Source organism: Triticum aestivum, chromosome 5A (genome assembly GCF_018294505.1).
Source record: "Triticum aestivum cultivar Chinese Spring chromosome 5A, IWGSC CS RefSeq v2.1, whole genome shotgun sequence".
Taxonomy (NCBI): Eukaryota; Viridiplantae; Streptophyta; class Magnoliopsida; order Poales; family Poaceae; genus Triticum; species Triticum aestivum.
Genome location: NC_057806.1, coordinates 326,915,797 through 326,934,442, shown reverse-complemented (window position 1 = coordinate 326,934,442; position 18,646 = coordinate 326,915,797).

Genomic DNA, 18,646 nt, shown 5'->3' with positions numbered 1-18,646 from the left:
GAGGGTTTGAAAACTCGGTTGGTTTTTTTTGGGGGGGGGGGGTATTTTGAGGTTTGACATTCTAAAGGGTTGGAGTCTCCAATGGCATCTTGATACGTCTCCAACGTATCTATAATCTTTTATTGATTCATGCTATTATATTACCATTCTTACATACTTTTAATACAATTTTATATCATTTTTGGGAACTAACCTATTAACCCAGTGCCTAGTGCCAGTTGCTGTTTTTTGCTTGTTTTTTGTTTTCTAGAAAATCTGTACCAAATGGAGTCCAAACGCTAAGAAACTTTTTGAGGATTTTTTTCTGGACATAAGAGACCCTGGAAGCTTCGGAAGGAGACCAGACGCGAAGCAGGGAGACGACATGGCAACAAGGCGTGCATGTTACCTTGTGGGCCCCACATGGCTCCGTCTGACCTAATTCCACTTTTATAAATTCTCAAATATTGGGAAAACCCCAGAGAACCAACCGAAACAATTTTTCACCGCCGCAAGCTTCTGTTCTTCCGTGATCCCATCTGGAGACCTTTTCTAGTACTTTGCCGAGGGGGAATCGATGATAGAGGTCTTCTACATCAACCTTGCTGCCTTTCAATGATGTGTGAGTATTTCACCACAGACCTACGGGTCCATATCTAGTAGCTAGATGGCTTCTTCTCTCTCTTTGATCTTCAATAAAATGTTCTCCATGATTTCCATGGAGTTCTATCCGATTTAATCTTCTTTTGTGGTGTGTTTATTGGGATCCGATGAATTGTGGGTTTATGATCAGATTATTCATTGAAAGTAATTGGGTCTTTTCTGAACTTTAATATGCATGATTGTTATAGCTTTGTGTTTTTCTCTGATCTATCCGTTTGGTTTGGCTAACTATATTGATTTATCTTCAGCGGGAGAGGTGCTTTGTAGTGGGTTCAATCTTGCGGTGTCCTCACCCAGTGGCAGTAGGGATAGTGAGGCATGATTTTGTATTGTTACCATTATGGGTAAAACGACAGGGTTTAATCATATTGCTTGGTTTTACTCTGTCTTCATCATGTCATCTTGCTTAAAGCGTTACTCTGCTTGTCATAAACTTAATACCATAGATGCATGCATGAGTTGGTCGATTTGTGGAGTAATAGTAGTAGATGCAAGAAGGAGTCGGTTTACTTGTCACAGACGTGATGCCTCCATGAATAACATCATAATGGTATGTGCTTATCTATCAATTTCCCAATAGTAATTTGTCTACCCATCATATGCTATGTTCGAGAGAGAAGCCTCTAGTGAAAACTATGGCCCCAGGGTCTACTTTAATCATACTATTAAACAACAAATTGCCTTGCTGCAATTTATTTTCATTTATTTTGCTTTTCAATTTATCTATCTACCACTACCGGATTTGATCCTTACAAGTAACTAGTTCAAGGGGATTGCCAACCCTCTTGTTCGCGTTGGATGCAAGTATTTTCTCTTGTGTGCGAGGTGTATTCACTAGGATTTGCGCGGTTCTCCTATTGTTTCGGTAACCTTGGTTCTCACTGAGGGAAATACTTATCAGCTACTATATTGCTTTACCCTTCCTCTTCGGGGGAAATCCCAACACGGCTCACAAGTAGAACATCTTAGGGGTGTTATTATTTTTCATAGATATGCTATTTGGAGGATGGTTGTATGGTATGTGGAAGTTTTGGAGAGTGGTCGTTTGAGGATGGCGGTGTCTGGAGTTAGTGTAGGTATTTTTGATCGGTGTGGAAAACCGCCATGTCTGTGAGGTGAGGATTTTGTGTGTTGTTTAGGGTAAATGCTATGCAATTCTCTAATTGAATTTTATAAGTTTGGTAAAAATGCCATATCTGCCTTTTTGTGTAGTTTAGTGCAGGGATTTGATGGTGGAAACTACCATGCGCGGATAGTGAATGATATGTGCTAGAAAACTGTCATGTGATTTTCATTGTTTCTAGTGAAAAATGTCATGACTGCCCTTTTATAGCTGGTCCTTTTTATGATGTTTTTGGGTGCATTTTTCCCGTGTTTCCATTTGTGTTAGGTTATGATATGTGGGTAGTGTGAAAATACCAAATGTTTTTTATAGGTGCTTTTCATAGGTTTTTGGTGAAAAATACCATGTCTGCCTTATAGTGTTATATGATGGTTTGTTTCATTCTTTTGTGTAGACCATTTTTTTGATATTTTTATGTGTGAAAAATGCCATGTTACTTTTAGGATTTTATTTCTTTTGCTAGTTGGCATTATCATACATGTGTGAATGGCATTTTTGTGGAAACAGATGTCATAAATTCTAGTAGTCAGGTGGCATTTTTTGAATTGAAATAGATGGCATTTTTGTGGATACATATGTCATCAATTCTAGTAGTAGAGTGAGATTTTTTTTTACTAAAACAGATGGCATTTTAGGGTAAACAGATGCCATCGACTCGAGTAGTCATGTGGCATTGTTGTGATGTGGATTTCAAGAGGATATTTTTGATGTAGTTTGTGATGTCTGTTTTTGCGCTGACCACGTCGACGCTAGCGAGCAACGGGGTTTTTCCCATTATAGTATGTTTTTTTACCTTTTATCTTTTAAGTTAAGTCTTTTCAAGGTTTTTGTCATTTATATCTCTATGCTTCAATTGCATAGTTATGTGTTTTTTGTTTTTTGCACGACTAGATAAATGGAGTGCAAAAAATGAATTGGTGCAAATTCACTGTCGAGTTTCTGCATAAAGCCTTCCCAAAAAAATACAACAAGGGTTGACATCTTCACCTAATGGCAAGCCTACTTTCATCTCACAGCTAGCCATATTTCGTGTTTTTGCTTTTTTATCTCTGTTGGTTGGCTTGCTCTTACAAAGCTTTTTTTAGCATTTTTGTGTTTCCAACTTATGTACGTTGACAGGCTTGACATTAGTTCTGTCATATTTACCGAGGTTGGTGGTTTCCCTGCCGTGCACCCTTTTGCTATAGTTGTGTGGTCTGATGAAGCCATCAAAGATGTTCTTGCGGCAGAAAGGAAGTCGGATGGTTCATTTGGTAAGTTAGAGCTTAGTTCCTTCTTTATTCTTTGATATTTGTTTATCTTTTTGGATGGCATTTTCATTGTTGTGTACATGGCATTGTTCATTCATGTAGGATGGCATTTTCTAATATGTTGGTGTCATTTTCATACTTGTTGGTTTTTGCGTTTTTATAATATGTTGTTGGGGAACGTAGTAATTTCAAACTTTTCCTACGCACACGCAAGATCATGGTGATGCATAGCAACGTGAGGGAAGAGTATCGTCCACGTACCCTCGTAGACCGTAAGCGGAAGCGTTATGAGAACGCGGTTGATGTAGTCGAACGTCTTCACGATCCGACCGATCCAAGTACCGAACGCACGACACCTCCGAGTTCAGCACATGTTTAGCTCGATGACATCCCACAAACTCTGATCCAGCAGAGCTTCACGGGAGAGTTCCGTCAGCACGACGGCGTGATGACGGTGATGATGTTGCTACCGACGTAGGGCTTCGCCTAAGCACCGCTACGATATGATCGAGGTGGATTATGATGGAGGGGGGCACCGTACACGGCTAAGGGATCAATGATCAACTTGTGTGTTCTAGGGTGCCCCTGCCCCCGTATATAAAGGAGCAAGGGGGGAGGCCGGCTGGCCCTCCTAGGGCGCGCCAGGAGGAGGAGTCCTCCTCCTAGTAGGAGTAGGACTCCCCTTTCCTACTCCTACTAGGAGGAGGAAAGGAAGGGGAATGGGAGAAGGAAGGAGAGGGAGAGGGAGGAAAGGAGGAAAGGGGGGCCGCCCCCCTAGTCCAATTCGGTTTGGGCTAGGGGGGCTGCGCTGAAGGAAATATGCCCTAAAGGCAATAATAAAGTTGTTATTTATATTTCCTTATATCATGATAAATGTTTATTATTCATGCTAGAATTGTATTAACCGGAAACTTAGTACATGTGTGAATACATAGACAAATAGAGTGTCCCTAGTATGCCTCTACTTGACTAGCTCATTAATCAAAGATGGTTAAGTTTCCTAGCCATGGACATGTGTTGTCATTTGATGAACGGGGTCACTAGTACCTCTTGAGCACTGCGTTGGTTTTCCCTTGAAGAGGAAAGGGTGATGCAGCAAAGTAGCATAAGTATTTCCCTCAGTTTTTGAGAACCAAGGTATCAATCCAGTAGGAGGCCACGCACGAGTCCCTCACACCTACACAAACAAATAAAATCCTCGCAACCAACGCAATAAAGGGGTTGTCAATCCCTTCACGGTCACTTACGAAAGTGAGATCTGATAGATATGATAAGATAATATTTTTGGTATTTTTATGATAAAGATGCAAAGTAAAGAAAGAAAAATAAACGGAAAAGGAAATAGCTTGTTGACGGAAGATTAATATGATGGAAAATAGACCCGGGGGCCATAGGTTTCACTAGTGGCTTCTCTCGAGAGCATAAGTATTACGGTGGGTAAACAAATTACTGTTGAGCAATTGACAGAATTGAGCATAGTTATGAGAATATCTAGGTATGATCATGTATATAGGCATCACGTCCGAGACAAGTAGACCGACTCCTGCCTGCATCTACTACTATTACTCCACACATCGGCCGCTATCCAGCATGCATCTAGAGTATTAAGTTCAAAAGAACAGAGTAACGCTTTAAGCAAGATGACATGATGTAGAGGGATAAACTCATGCAATATGATATAAACCCCATCTTGTTATCCTCGATGGCAACAATACAATACATGCTGCCCCTACTGTCACTGGGAAAGGACACCGCAAAATTGAACCCAAAGCTAAGCACTTCTCCCATTGCAAGAAATATCAATCTAGTAGGACAAACCAAACTGATAATTCGAAGAGACTTGCAAAGATAACCAATCATACATAAAAGAATTCAGAGAAGATTCATATATTGTTCATAGATAAACTTTGATCATAAACCCACAATTCATCGATCTCAACAAACACACCGCAAAAGAAGATTGCATCGAATAGATCTCCACAAGAGAGGGGGAGAACTTTGTATTGAGATCCAAAGAGAGAGAAGAAGCCATCTAGCTAATAACTATGGACCCGAAGGTCTAAAGTAAACTACTCACACTTCATCGGAGAGGCTATGGTGTTGATGTAGAAGCCCTCTGTGATCGATGCCCCCTCCGGCGGAGCTCCGGAAAAGGCCCCAAGATGGGATCTCATGGATACAGAAAGTTATGATGGTGGAATTAGGGTTTTAGCTCCGTATCTGGTAGTTTGGGGGTACGTAGGTATATATAGGAGGAAGAAGTACGCCAGTGGAGCTACGTGGGCCCCACGAGGGTGAAGGGCGTGCCTGGGGGGGTAGGCGCGCCCCTACCTCGTGCCCTTCTAGTTGCTTTCTTGATGTAGGGTCCAAGTCCTCTGGATCATGTTCGTTCCGAAAATCACGTTCCCGAAAGTTTCATTCCGTTTGGACTCTGTTTGATATTCTTTTTCTGCGAAACTCTGAAATAGGCAAAAAACAGCAATTCTGGGCTGGGCCTCCGGTTAATAGGTTAGTCCCAAAAATAATATAAAAGTGTATAATAAAGACCAAGAATGTCCAAAACATGATATAATATAGCATGGAACAATCAAAAATTATAGATACATTGGAGACGTATCAATCACATCATTAGAGAATGATGTGATGGACAAGACCCGTCCGTTAGCTTAGCATAATGACCGTTCAGTTTTATTGCTACTGCTTTCTTCATAACTTATACATGTTCCTCTGACTATGAGATTATGCAACTCCCGACTACAGGAGAAGCACCTTGTATGCTATCAAACGTCACAACCTAACTGGTGATTATAAAGATGCTCTACAAGTGTCTCTGATGCTGTTTGTTGAGTTGGCATAGATCAAGATTAGGATTTGCCACTCCGTGTATCGGAGAGGTATCTCTGGGCCCTCTCGATAATGCACATAACTCTAAGCCTTGTAAGCATTGTGACTAATGAGTTAGTCGCGGGATGATGCATTATGGAACGAGTAAAGAGACCTGCCGGTAACGAGATTGAACTAGGTATGAGGATACCGACGATCAAATCTCGAGCAAGTAACATACGGATGACAAAAGGAACAATGTATGTTGTTATGCGGTTTGACCGATAAAGATCTTCGTAGAATATGTAGGAACCAATATGAGCATCCAGGTTCCGCTATTGGTTATTGACTGGAGATGAGTCTCGGTCATGTCTACATAGTTCTCAAACCCGTAGGGTCCGCACGCTTAACGTTCTGTGACGATTTGTATTATGAGTTATGTGATTTGATGACCGAAGTTTGTTCGGAGTCCCGGATGAGATCGGGGACATGACGAGGAGTCTCAAAATGGTCGAGACATAAAGATCGATATATTGGAAAGCTATATTCGGACATCAGAAAGGTTCCGAGTGATTCAGGTATTTTTCGGAGTACCAAAGAGTTACGGGAATTCGTATTGGGCCTTAATGGGCCATACGGGAAAGGAGAGAAAGGCCTCAAGGGTGGCCGTGCCCCTTCCCCATGAACTGGTCCGAATTGGACTAGGGAAAGGGGGCACCCCCTTCCTTCCTTCTCCTTCTCCCTTCCTTTTTTCCTATTCCATGTGGGAGGTGGAATCCTACTGGGACTAGGGAGTCCTACTAGGACTCCACACTTTGGGCGTGCCTTATGAGGGCCTCCCTCCATCCTTTATATACGTGGCCAGGGGACACCCCATAGACACACAAGTTGATCATTGATCCCTTAGCCGTGTGCGGTGCCCTCCTCCACCATAATCCACCTTGGTCATATCGTAGCGGTGCTTAGGCGAAGCCCTATTCCAGTAGCATCATCATCACCGTCATCACGCCGTCATGCTGACGAAGCTCTCCCTCGACACTCTGCTGGATCGTGAGTTCGTGGGACGTCATCGAGCTGAACGTGTGCAGATCACGGAGGTGTCGTACCTTCGGTGCTAGGATCGGTCGGATCGTGAAGACGTACGACTATATCAACCGCGTTGTCATAACACCTCCGCTTACGGTCTATGAGGGTACGTAGACAACACTCTCCCCTCTCGTTGCTATGCATCACCATGATCTTGCGTGTGCGTAGGAATTTTTTAAATTACTACATTCCCCAACAGCGGCATCCGAGCCAGATTTATGCGTAGATGTTATATGCATGAGTAGAACACAAAGGAGTTGTGGGCGTGGGTATATACATATTGCTTGTCGTCACTAGTTGATTCTTGATTCGGCGGTGTTGTTGGATGAAGCGGCTCAGACCGACATTACGTGTACGCTTACGCGAGACTGGTTCTACCGACGTGCTTCACACACAGGTGGCTAGTGGGTGTCTGTTTCTCCAACTTTAGTTGAATCGGATTCAAAGAACATGGTTCTTTCTGAAGATCAAAAAGCAATCACTATACCGCATTGTGTTTTTTAATGCATAGGTAAGAACGATTCTTGCTCAACCCGTAGCAGCCACGTAAAACTTGGAACAATAAAGTAGAGGACGTCTAACTTGTTTTTGCAGGGCTTGTTGGGATGTGATATGGTCAAGATGTGATGAGATATAAGTTGTTGTATGAGATGATCATGTTTTTGTTGACGTTATCTGTTGGGTTTCGTAGTAATTTCAAAAAATTTCCTACGCACACGCAAGATCATGGTGATGCACAGCAACGAGAGGGGAGAGTGTTGTCTACGTACCCACGCAGACCGACTGCGGAAGCGTTGACACAACGTAGAGGAAGTAGTCGTACGTCTTCACGATCCGATCGATCCAAGCACCGTTACTCCGGCACCTCCGAGTTCTTAGCACACGTACAGCTCGATGACGATCCCCGGTCTCCGATCCAGCAAAGCGTCGGGGAGGAGTTCCGTCAGCACGATGGTGTGGTGACGATCTTGATGTTCTACCGACGCAGGGCTTCGCCTAAGCACTACAACGATATGACCGAGGTGGAATATGGTGGCAGGGGGCACCGCACACGGCTAAGGAACGATCACGTGGATAACTTGTGTGTCTTCTAGGGTGCCCCTACCTCCGTATATAAAGGAGCCAAGGGGGAGGGGGCCGCCGGCCAGGAGGAGGGCGCAGGAGGAGTCCTACTCCTACCGGGAGTAGGACTCCCCCCCAATCCTAGTTGGACGAGGATTCCCCGAAGGGGAAAGAGAGAGAGGGGGGCCGGCCACCTCTCCTAGTCCTAATAGGACTAGGGGAGGGGGGAGGCGTGCAGCCACCTTGGGCTGCCCCTTTCTCCTTTCCACTAAAGCCCATTAAGGCCCATATGGCTCCCGGGGGGTTCCGGTAACCTCCCGGTACTCCGATAAAATCCCGATTTCACCCGGAACACTTCCGATATCCAGATATAGGCTTCCAATATATCAATCTTTATGTCTCGACCATTTCGAGACTCCTCGTCATGTCCGTAATCATATCCGGGACTCCGAACTAACTTCGGTACATCAAAATGCATAAACTCATAATAACTGTCATCGTAACGTTAAGCGTGCGGACCCTATGGTTCGAGAACAATGTAGACATGACTGAGACACATCTCCGGTCAATAACCAATAGCGGGACCTGGATGCCCATATTGGCTCCTACATATTCTACGAAGATCTTTATCGGTCAGACCGCATAACAACATACGTTGTTCCCTTTGTCATCGGTATGTTACTTGCCCGAGATTCGATCGTCGGTATCCAATACCTAGTTCAATCTCGTTACCGGCAAGTCTCTTTACTCGTTCTGTAATATATCATCCCGCAACTAACTCATTAGTTGCAATGCTTGCAAGGCTTATGTGATGTGCATTACCGAGAGGGCCCAGAGATACCTCTCCGACAATCGGAGTGACAAATCCTAATCTCGAAATACGCCAACCCAACATCTACCCTTGGAGACACCTGTAGAGCTCCTTTATAATCACCCAGTTACGTTGTGACGTTTGGTAGCACACAAAGTGTTCCTCCGGTAAACGGGAGTTGCATAATCTCATAGTCATAGGAACATGTATAAGTCATGAAGAAAGCAATAGCAACATACTAAACGATCGGGTGCTAAGCTAATGGGTCATGTCAATCAGATCATTCAACTAATGATGTGACCTCGTTAATCAAATAAAAACTCTTTGTCCATGGTTAGGAAACATAACCATCTTTGATTAATGAGCTAGTCAAGTAGAGGCATACTAGTGACACTCTGTTTGTCTATGTATTCACACATGTATTATGTTTCTGGTTAATACAATTCTATCATGAATAATAAACATTTATCATGAAATAAGGAAATAAACAATAACTTTATTATTGCCTCTAGGGCATATTTCCTTCAGTCTCCCACTTGCACTAGAGTCAATAATCTAGTTCACATCGCTATGTGATTAACACCAATAGTTCACATCTTTATGTGATTGGTTCACATCTCCATGTGACTAACACCCAAAGGGTTTACTAGATTCAATAATCTAGTTCACATCGCTATGTGATTAACACCCAAAGAGTGATCATGTTTTGCTTGTGAGAGAAATTTAGTCAACGGGCCTGCCATATTCAGATCCGTATGTATTTTGCAAAATTCTATGTCTACAATGCTCTGCACGGAGCTACTCTAGCTAATTGCTCCCACTTTCAATATGTATCTTGACCGAGACTTAGAGTCATCTAGATTAGTGTCAAAACTTGCATCAGCGTAACCCTTTATGACGAACCTTTTTTCACTTCCATAATCGAGAAACATATCCTTATTCCACTAAGGATAATTTTGACCGCTGTCCAGTGATCTACTCCTAGATCACTATCGTACTCCCTTGCCAAACTCAGTGGTAGGGCATACAATAGATCTGGTATACAGCATGGCATACTTTATAGAACCTATGGCTGAGGCATAGGGAATGACTTTCATTCTATTTCTATCTTCTGCCGTGGTCGGGCTTTGAGTCTTACTCAATTTCACACCTTGCAACACAGGCAAGAACTCTTTCTTTGACTGTTCCATTTTGAACTACTTCAAAATCTTGTCAAGGTATGTACTCATTGAAAAACTTATCAAGCGTCTTGATCTATCTCTATAGATCTTGATGCTCAATATGTAAGCAGCTTCACCAAGGTCTTTCTTTGAAAAACTTCTTTAAAAACACTCCTTTATGCTTTGCAGAATAATTCTACATTATTTCCGATCAACAATATGTCATACACATATACTTACAGAAAAGCTGTAGTGCTCCCACTCACTTTCTTGTAAATACAGGCTTCACCGCAGGTCTGTATAAAACTATATGCTTTGATCAACTTATCAAAGTGTATATTCCAACTCCGAGATGCTTGCACTAGTCCATAGATGGATCGTTGGAGTTTGCACATTTTGTTAGCACCTTTAAGATTGACAAAACCTTCTGGTTGTATCATATACAATTCTTATTTAATAAATCCATTAAGGAATGCAGTTTTGTTTATCCATTTACCGGATTTCATAAAATGCGGCAATTGCTAACATGATTCGGACAGACTTAAGCATAGATACGAGTGAGAAACTCTCATCGTAGTCAACACCTTGAACTTGTCGAAAACCTTTTTTGCGACAATTCTAGCTTTGTAGATAGTAACACTACTATCAGCGTCCGTCTTCCTCTTGAAGATCCATTTATTTTCTATGGCTCGCCGATCATCGGGCAAGTCAACCAAAGTCCATACTTTGTTCTCATACATGGATCCCATCTCAGATTTCATGGCCTCAAGCCATTTTGCGGAATCTGGGCTCATCATCGCTTCCTCATAGTTCGTAGGTTTGTCATGGTCTAGTAACATAACTTCCAGAACAAGATTACCGTACCACTCTGGTATGGATCTCACTCTGGTTTACCTACGAGATTCGGTAGTAACTTGATCTGAAGTTACATGATCATCATCATTAGCTTCCTCACTAATTGGTGTAGGTGTCGCAGAAACAGTTTTCTGTGATGTACTACTTTCCAATAAGGGAGCAGGTACAATTACCTCATCAAGTTCTACTTTCCTCCCACTCACATCTTTCGAGAGAAACTCCTTCTCTAGATAAACTCCGAATTTAGCAACAAAAATCTTGCCTTCGGATTTGTGATAGAAGGTGTACCCAACAGTTTCCTTTGGATATCCTATGAAGATTTACTTCTCCGATTAGGGTTCGAGCTTATCATGTTGAAACTTTTTCACATAAGCATTGCAGTCCCAAACTTTAAGAAATGACAGCTTAGGTTTCTTGCCAAACCATAGTTCACACGGTGTCGTCTCAACGGATTTAGATGGTGCCCTATTTAACGTGAATGCAGCTGTCTCTAATGCATAACCCCAAAACGATAGTGGTAGATCGGTAAGAGACATCATAGATTGCACTATATCCAATAAAGTACGGTTATGACGTTCGGACACACCATTATGCTGTGGTGTTCCATGTGGCATGAGTTTGTGAAACTATTCCACATTGTTTTAATTGAAGACCAAACTCGTAACTCAAATATTTGTCTCCGCGATCAGATTGTAGAAACTTTATTTTCTTGTCACGATGATTTTCCACTTCACTCTAAAATTCTTTGAACTTTTCAAATGTTTCAGACTTATGTTTCATCAAGTAGATATACTCATATCTGCTCAAATCATCTATGAAGAACAGAAAATAATGATACCTGTCGCGAGCCTCAATATTCATCGGACCACATACATCAGTATGTATGATTTCCAACAAATCTGTTGCTCGCTCCATTGTTCCGAAGAACGGAGTCTTAGTCATCTTGCCCATGAGGCATGGTTCGCAAGCATCAACTGATTCATAATCAAGTGATTCCAAAAGCCCATCAGCATGGAGTTTCTTCATGCGCTTTACACCAATATGACCTAAACGGCAGTGCCACAAATAAGTTGCACTATCATTATTAACTTTGTATCTTTTGGTTTCAATATTATGAATATGTGTATCACTACGATCGAGATCCAATGAACCATTTTCATTGGGTGTGTAACCATATAAGGTTTTATTCATGTAAACAGAACAACAATTTATTCTTTTACTTAAATGAATAACCGTATTACAATAAACATGATCAAATCATATTCATGCTCAACGCAAACACCAAATAACACTTATTTAGGTTCAACACTAATCCCAAAAGTATAGGGAGTGTGCGATGATGATCATATCAATCTTGAAACCACTTCCAACACACATCGTCACTTCACCCTTAACTAGTCTCTGTTCACTCTGCAACTCCCGTTTCGAGTTACTAATCTTAGCAACTGAACTAGTATCAAATACTGAGGGGTTGCTATAAACACTAGTAAAGTACACATCAATAACATGTATATCAAATATACTCATGTTCACTTTGCCATCCTTCTTATCTGCCAATCACTTGGGGTAGTTCCGCTTCCAGTGACCAGTCCCTTTGCAGTAGAAACACTTAGTCTCAGGCTTAGGACCAGACTTGGGCTTCTTCACTTGAGCAGCAACTTGCTTGCTGTTCTTCTTGATGTTCCCCTTCTTCCCTCTGCCCTTTTCTTGAAACTAGTGGTCTTGTCTACCATCAACACTTGATGTTTTTCTTGATTTCTACCTTCGTCAATTTCCGCATTACGAAGAGCTTTGGAATCGTTTCCGTTATCCCTTGCATATCATAGTTCATCATGAAGTTCTACTAACTTGGTGATGGTGACTAGAGAATTCTGTCAATCACTATCTTATCTGGAAGATTAACTCCCACTTGATTCAAGCGATTGTAGTACTCAGACAATCTGGGCACATGCTCACTAGTTGAGCGATTCTCCTCCATCTTTTAGCTATAGAACTTGTTGGAGACTTCATATCTCTTAACTCGGGTATTTGCTTGAAATATTAACTTCAACTCCAAGAACATCTCATATGGTCCATGACATCCAAAACGTCTTTGAAGTCCCGATTCTAAGCCGTTAAGCATGGTGCACTAAACTATCAAGTAGTCATCATATTGAGCTAGCCAAACGTTCATAACGTCTGCATCTGCTCCTGCAATAGGTCTGTCACCTAGGGGTGCATCAAGGACATAATTCTTCTGTGCAGCAATGAGGATAAACCTCAGATCACGGATCCAATCTGCATCTTTGCTACTAACATCTTTCAACACAATTTTCTCTAGGAACATATCAAAATAAACACAGGGAAGCAACAGCGCGAGCTATTGATCTACAACATGATTTGCAAAATACTACCAGGACTAAGTTCATGATAAATTTAAGTTCAATTAATCATATTACTTAAGAACTCCCACTTAGATAGACATCCCTCTAATCTTCTAAGTGATCACGTGATCCAAATCAACTAAACCATAACCGATCATCACGTGAAATGGATTAGTCTTCAATGTTGAACATCATTGTGTTGATCATATCTACTATATGATTCACGCTCGACCTTTCGGTCTCCGTGTTCCGAGGCCATATCTGCATATGCTAGGCTCGTCAAGTATAACCCGAGTATTCTGCGTGTGCAAAACTGGCTTGCACCCGTTGTAGATGGACGTAGAGCTTATCACACCCGATCATCACGTGGTGTCTGGGCACGACGAACTTTGGCAACGGTGCATACTCAGGGAGAACACTTCTTGATAATTAGTGAGAGATCATCTTATAATGCTACCGTCAAATAAAGCAAGATAAGATGCATAAAAAAGATAAACATCACATGCAATCAAAATATGTGACATGATATGGCCATCATCATCTTGAGCCTTTGATCTCCATCTCCAAAGCATCGTCATGATTTCCATCGTCACCGGCATGACACCATGATCTCCATCATCTTGATCTATATCAATATGTCGTCACATGGTCGTCTCGCCAACTATTGCTCTTGCAACTATTGCTATCGCATAGCGATAAAGTAAAGCAATTATTTGGCGCTTGCATCTTATGCAATAAAGAGACAACCATAAGGCTTTTTGCCAGTTGCCGATAACTTGAACAAAACATGATCATCTCATACAACAACTTATATCTCATCACGTTTTGACCATATCACATCACAACATGCCCTGCAAAAACAAGTTAGACGTCCTCTACTTTGTTGTTGCAAGTTTTACGTGGCTGCTACGGGCTTAAGCAAGAACCAATCTTACCTACGCATCAAAACCACAACGATAGTTTGTCAAGTTGGTGTTGTTTTAACCTTCGCAAGGACGGGGCGTAGCCACAGTTGGTTCAACTAAAGTTGGAGAAACTGTCACCCGCTAGCCACCTTTGTGCAAAGCACATCGGGAGAACCGATTTCGCGTAAGCGTACGCGTAATGTTGGTCCGGGCCGCTTCGTCCAACAATACCGCCGAACCAAAGTATGACATGCTGGTAAGCAGTATGACTTATATCGCCCACAACTCATTTGTGTTCTACTCGTGCATATAACATCAACATATAAAACCTAGGCTCGGATGCCACTGTCGGGTTTCGTAGTAATTTCAAAAAATTTCCTACGCACACGCAAGATCATGGTGATGCACAGCAACGAGAGGGGAGAGTGTTGTCTACATACCCACGCAGACCGACTGCGGAAGCGTTGACACAACATAGAGGAAGTAGTCGTACGTCTTCACGATCCGACCGATCCAAGCACCGTTACTCCGGCACCTCCGAGTTCTTAGCACACGTACAGCTCGATGACGATCCCCGGGCTCCGATCTAGCAAAGCGTCGGGGAGGAGTTCCGTCAGCACGACGGCGTGGTGACGATCTTGATGTTCTACCGACGCAGGGCTTCGCCTAAGCACTACAACGAAATGACCGAGGTGGAATATGGTGGCAGGGGGCACCACACACGGCTAAGGAACGATCACGTGGATCAACTTGTGTGTCTTCTAGGGTGCCCCTGCCTTCGTATATAAAGGAGCCAAGGGGGAGGGGGCCGCCGACCAGGAGGAGGGCGCAGGAGGAGTCCTACTCCTACCGGGAGTAGGACTCCCCCCCAATCCTAGTTGGACTAGGATTCCCCGAGGGGGAAAGAGAGAGAGGGGGGCCGGCCACCTCTCCTAGTCCTAATAGGACTAGGGGAGGGGGGAGGCGCACGGCCACCTTGGGCTGCCCCTTTCTCCTTTCCACTAAAGCCCATTAAGGCCCATATGGCTCTCGGGGGGTTCCGGTAACCTCCCGGTACTCCGGTAAAATCCCGATTTCACCCGGAACACTTCCGATATGCAAATATAGGCTTCCAATATATCAGTCTTTATGTCTCGACCATTTCGAGACTCCTCGTCATGTCCGTGATCATATCCGGGACTCCGAACTAACTTCGGTACATCAAAATGCATAAACTCATAATAACTGTCATCGTAACGTTAAGCGTGCGGACCCTATGGTTCGAGAACAATGTAGACATGACTGAGACACATCTCCGGTCAATAACCAATAGCGGGACCTGGATGCCCATATTGGCTCCTACATATTCTACGAAGATCTTTATCGGTCAGACCGCATAACAACATACGTTGTTCCCTTTGTCATCGGTATGTTACTTGCCCGAGATTCGATCGTCGGTATCCAATACCTAGTTCAATCTCGTTACCGGCAAGTCTCTTTACTCGTTCTGTAATACATCATCCCGCAACTAACTCATTAGTTGCAATGCTTGCAAGGCTTATGTGATGTGCATTATCGAGAGGGCCCAGAGATACCTCTCCGACAATCGGAGTGACAAATCCTAATCTCGAAATACGCCAACCCAACATCTACCCTTGGAGACACCTGTAGAGCTCCTTTATAATCACCCAGTTACGTTGTGACGTTTGGTAGCACACAAAGTGTTCCTCCGGTAAATGGGAGTTGCATAATCTCATAGTCATAGGAACATGTATAAGTCATGAAGAAAGCAATAGCAACATACTAAACGATCGGGTGCTAAGCTAATGGGTCATGTCAATCAGATCATTCAACTAATGATGTGACCTCGTTAATCAAATAACAACTCTTTGTCCATGGTTAGGAAACATAACCATCTTTGATTAACGAGCTAGTCAAGTAGAGGCATACTAGTGACACTCTGTTTGTCTATGTATTCACACATGTATTATGTTTCTGGTTAATACAATTCTAGCATGAATAATAAACATTTATCATGAAATAAGGAAATAAACAATAACTTTATTATTGCCTCTAGGGCATATTTCCTTCGTTATCGGCAACTAGCAGAAGCCTTATGGTTGTCTCTTTATTGCATAAGATGCAAGCGCCAAATAATTGCTTTACTTTATCGCTATGCGATAGCAATAGTTGCAAAGAGCAATAGTTGGCGAGACGGCCATGTGATGACACGTTGATAGAGATCAAGATGATGGAGATCATGGGGTCATGCCGGTGATGATAGAGATATCATGATGGTACTTTGGAGATGGAGATCAAAGGCGCAAGATGACCATGGCCATATCATGTCACATATTTTCATTGCATGTGATGTTTATCCTTTATGCATCTTATTTTGCTTAGTTTGGCGGTAGCATTATAAGATGATCTCTCACTAAATTTCAAGGTATAAGTGTTCTCCCTGAGTATGCACCGTTGCGACAGTTAGTCGTGCCGAGACACCACGTGATGATCGGGTGTGATAAGCTCTACGTTCACATACAACGGGTGCAAGCCAGTTTTGAACACGCGGAATACTCAAGTTAAACATGACGAGCCTAGCATATGCAGATATGGCCTCAGAACACTAGAGACCGAAAGGTCGAGCGTGAATCATATAGTAGATATGATCAACATAGTGATGTTCAACATTGAAAACTACTCCATCTCACATGATGATCGGACATGGTTTAGTTGATTTGGATCACGTGATCATTTAGATGACTAGAGGGATGTCTATCTAAGTGGGAGTTCTTAAGTAATATGATTAATTGAACTTTAATTTATCATGAACTTAGTCCTGATAGTATTTGCATATCTATGTTGAAGATCAATTGCTCGTGTATAGCTTCCCCGTTTTATTTGTGATATGTTCCTAGAGAAAACTATGTTGAAAGATGATAGTAGCAATGATGCAGATTGGATCCATGATCTAAGGATTATCCTCGTTGCTGCATAGAAGAATTATGTCCTTGATGCACCGCTAGGTGACAGACCTACTGCAGGAGCAGATGTAAATGTTATGAACGTTTGACAAGCTCAGTATGATGACTAATTGATAGTTTAGTGCACCATGCTTTACAGCTTAGAACCGGGACTTCAAAAATGTTTTGAACACCACGGAGCATATACGATGTTCCAAGAGTTGAAATTGGTATCTCATACTCATGCCTTGTCAAGAGGTATGAACCTCTGACAGTACTTTGCCTACAAGATGGAGGAGAATAGCTCAACGAGTGAGCATGTGCTCAGAATGTCTGAGTACTACAATCACTTGAATCAAGTGGGAGTTAATCTTCCCAATAAGATAGTGATTGACAGAGTTCTCTAGTCATTATCGCCAAGTTACTAGAACTTCATGATGAACTATAATATGCAAGGGATAATGGAAACGATTTCCAAAGTTCTTCACGATGCTGAAATCGGTGTAGGTAGAAATCAAGAAAAAGCATCAAGTGTTGATGGTTGAAAAGACCACTAGTTTCAAGTAAAAGGGCAAGGGAAAGAAAGGGAACTTCAAGAAGAATGGCAAGCAAGTTGCCACTCCCATGAAGAAGCCCAAAGCTAGACCCAAGCCTGGAACTGAGTGCTTCTACTGCAAAGGAAATGGTCACTGGAAGTGGAACTGCCCTAGATACTTCGCGGATAAGAAGGATGGCAAAGTGAACAAAGGTATATTTGATATACATGTTATTGATGTGTACTTTACTAGTGTTTATAGCAAACCCCTCGGTATTTGATACTAGTTCAATTGCTAAGAGTAGTAACTCGAAACGGGAGTTGCAAAATAAACAAAGACTAGTTGAGGACGAGGTGACGATGTGTGTTGGAAATGATTCCAAGGTTGATAAGATCACCATCGCACACTCCCTTTACCTTCGGGATTAGTGTTGAACCTAAAATAAATGTTATTTGGTGTTTGCGTTGAGCATAATATGATTGGATCATGTTTATTGCAATACGGTTATTCATTTAAGTCAAAGAATAAGTGTTATTCTGTTTACATGAATAAAACCTTCTATGGTCATACACCCAAGGTGAATGGTTTATTGAATCTCGATCGTAGTGATACACATATTCATAATATTGAAGCCAAAAGATGCAAAGTTAATAATGATAGTGCAACCTATTTGTGGCACTGCCGTTTAGTTCATATTGGTGTAAAGCGCATGAAGAAACTCCATGCCGATGGACTTTTGGAATCACTTGATGCTTGCGAACCATGCCTCATGGGCAAGATGACTAAAACTCCATTCTCCGGAACAATGGAGCAAACAACTGACTTATTGGAAATAATACATACTGATGTATGAAATCCGATGAGTGTTGAGGCTCGCGACGGGTATCATTATTTTCTGATCTTCACAGATGATTTGAGCAGATATGGTTATATCTACTTGGTGAAACATAAGTCTGAAACATTTGAAAAGTTCAAAGAATCTCAGAGTGAAGTGAAAACTCATCGTAACAAAAAATAAAGTTTCTGCGATCTGATCGTGGAGGAGAATATTTGAGTCACGAGTTTGGTCTTCATTTGAAACAACGCGG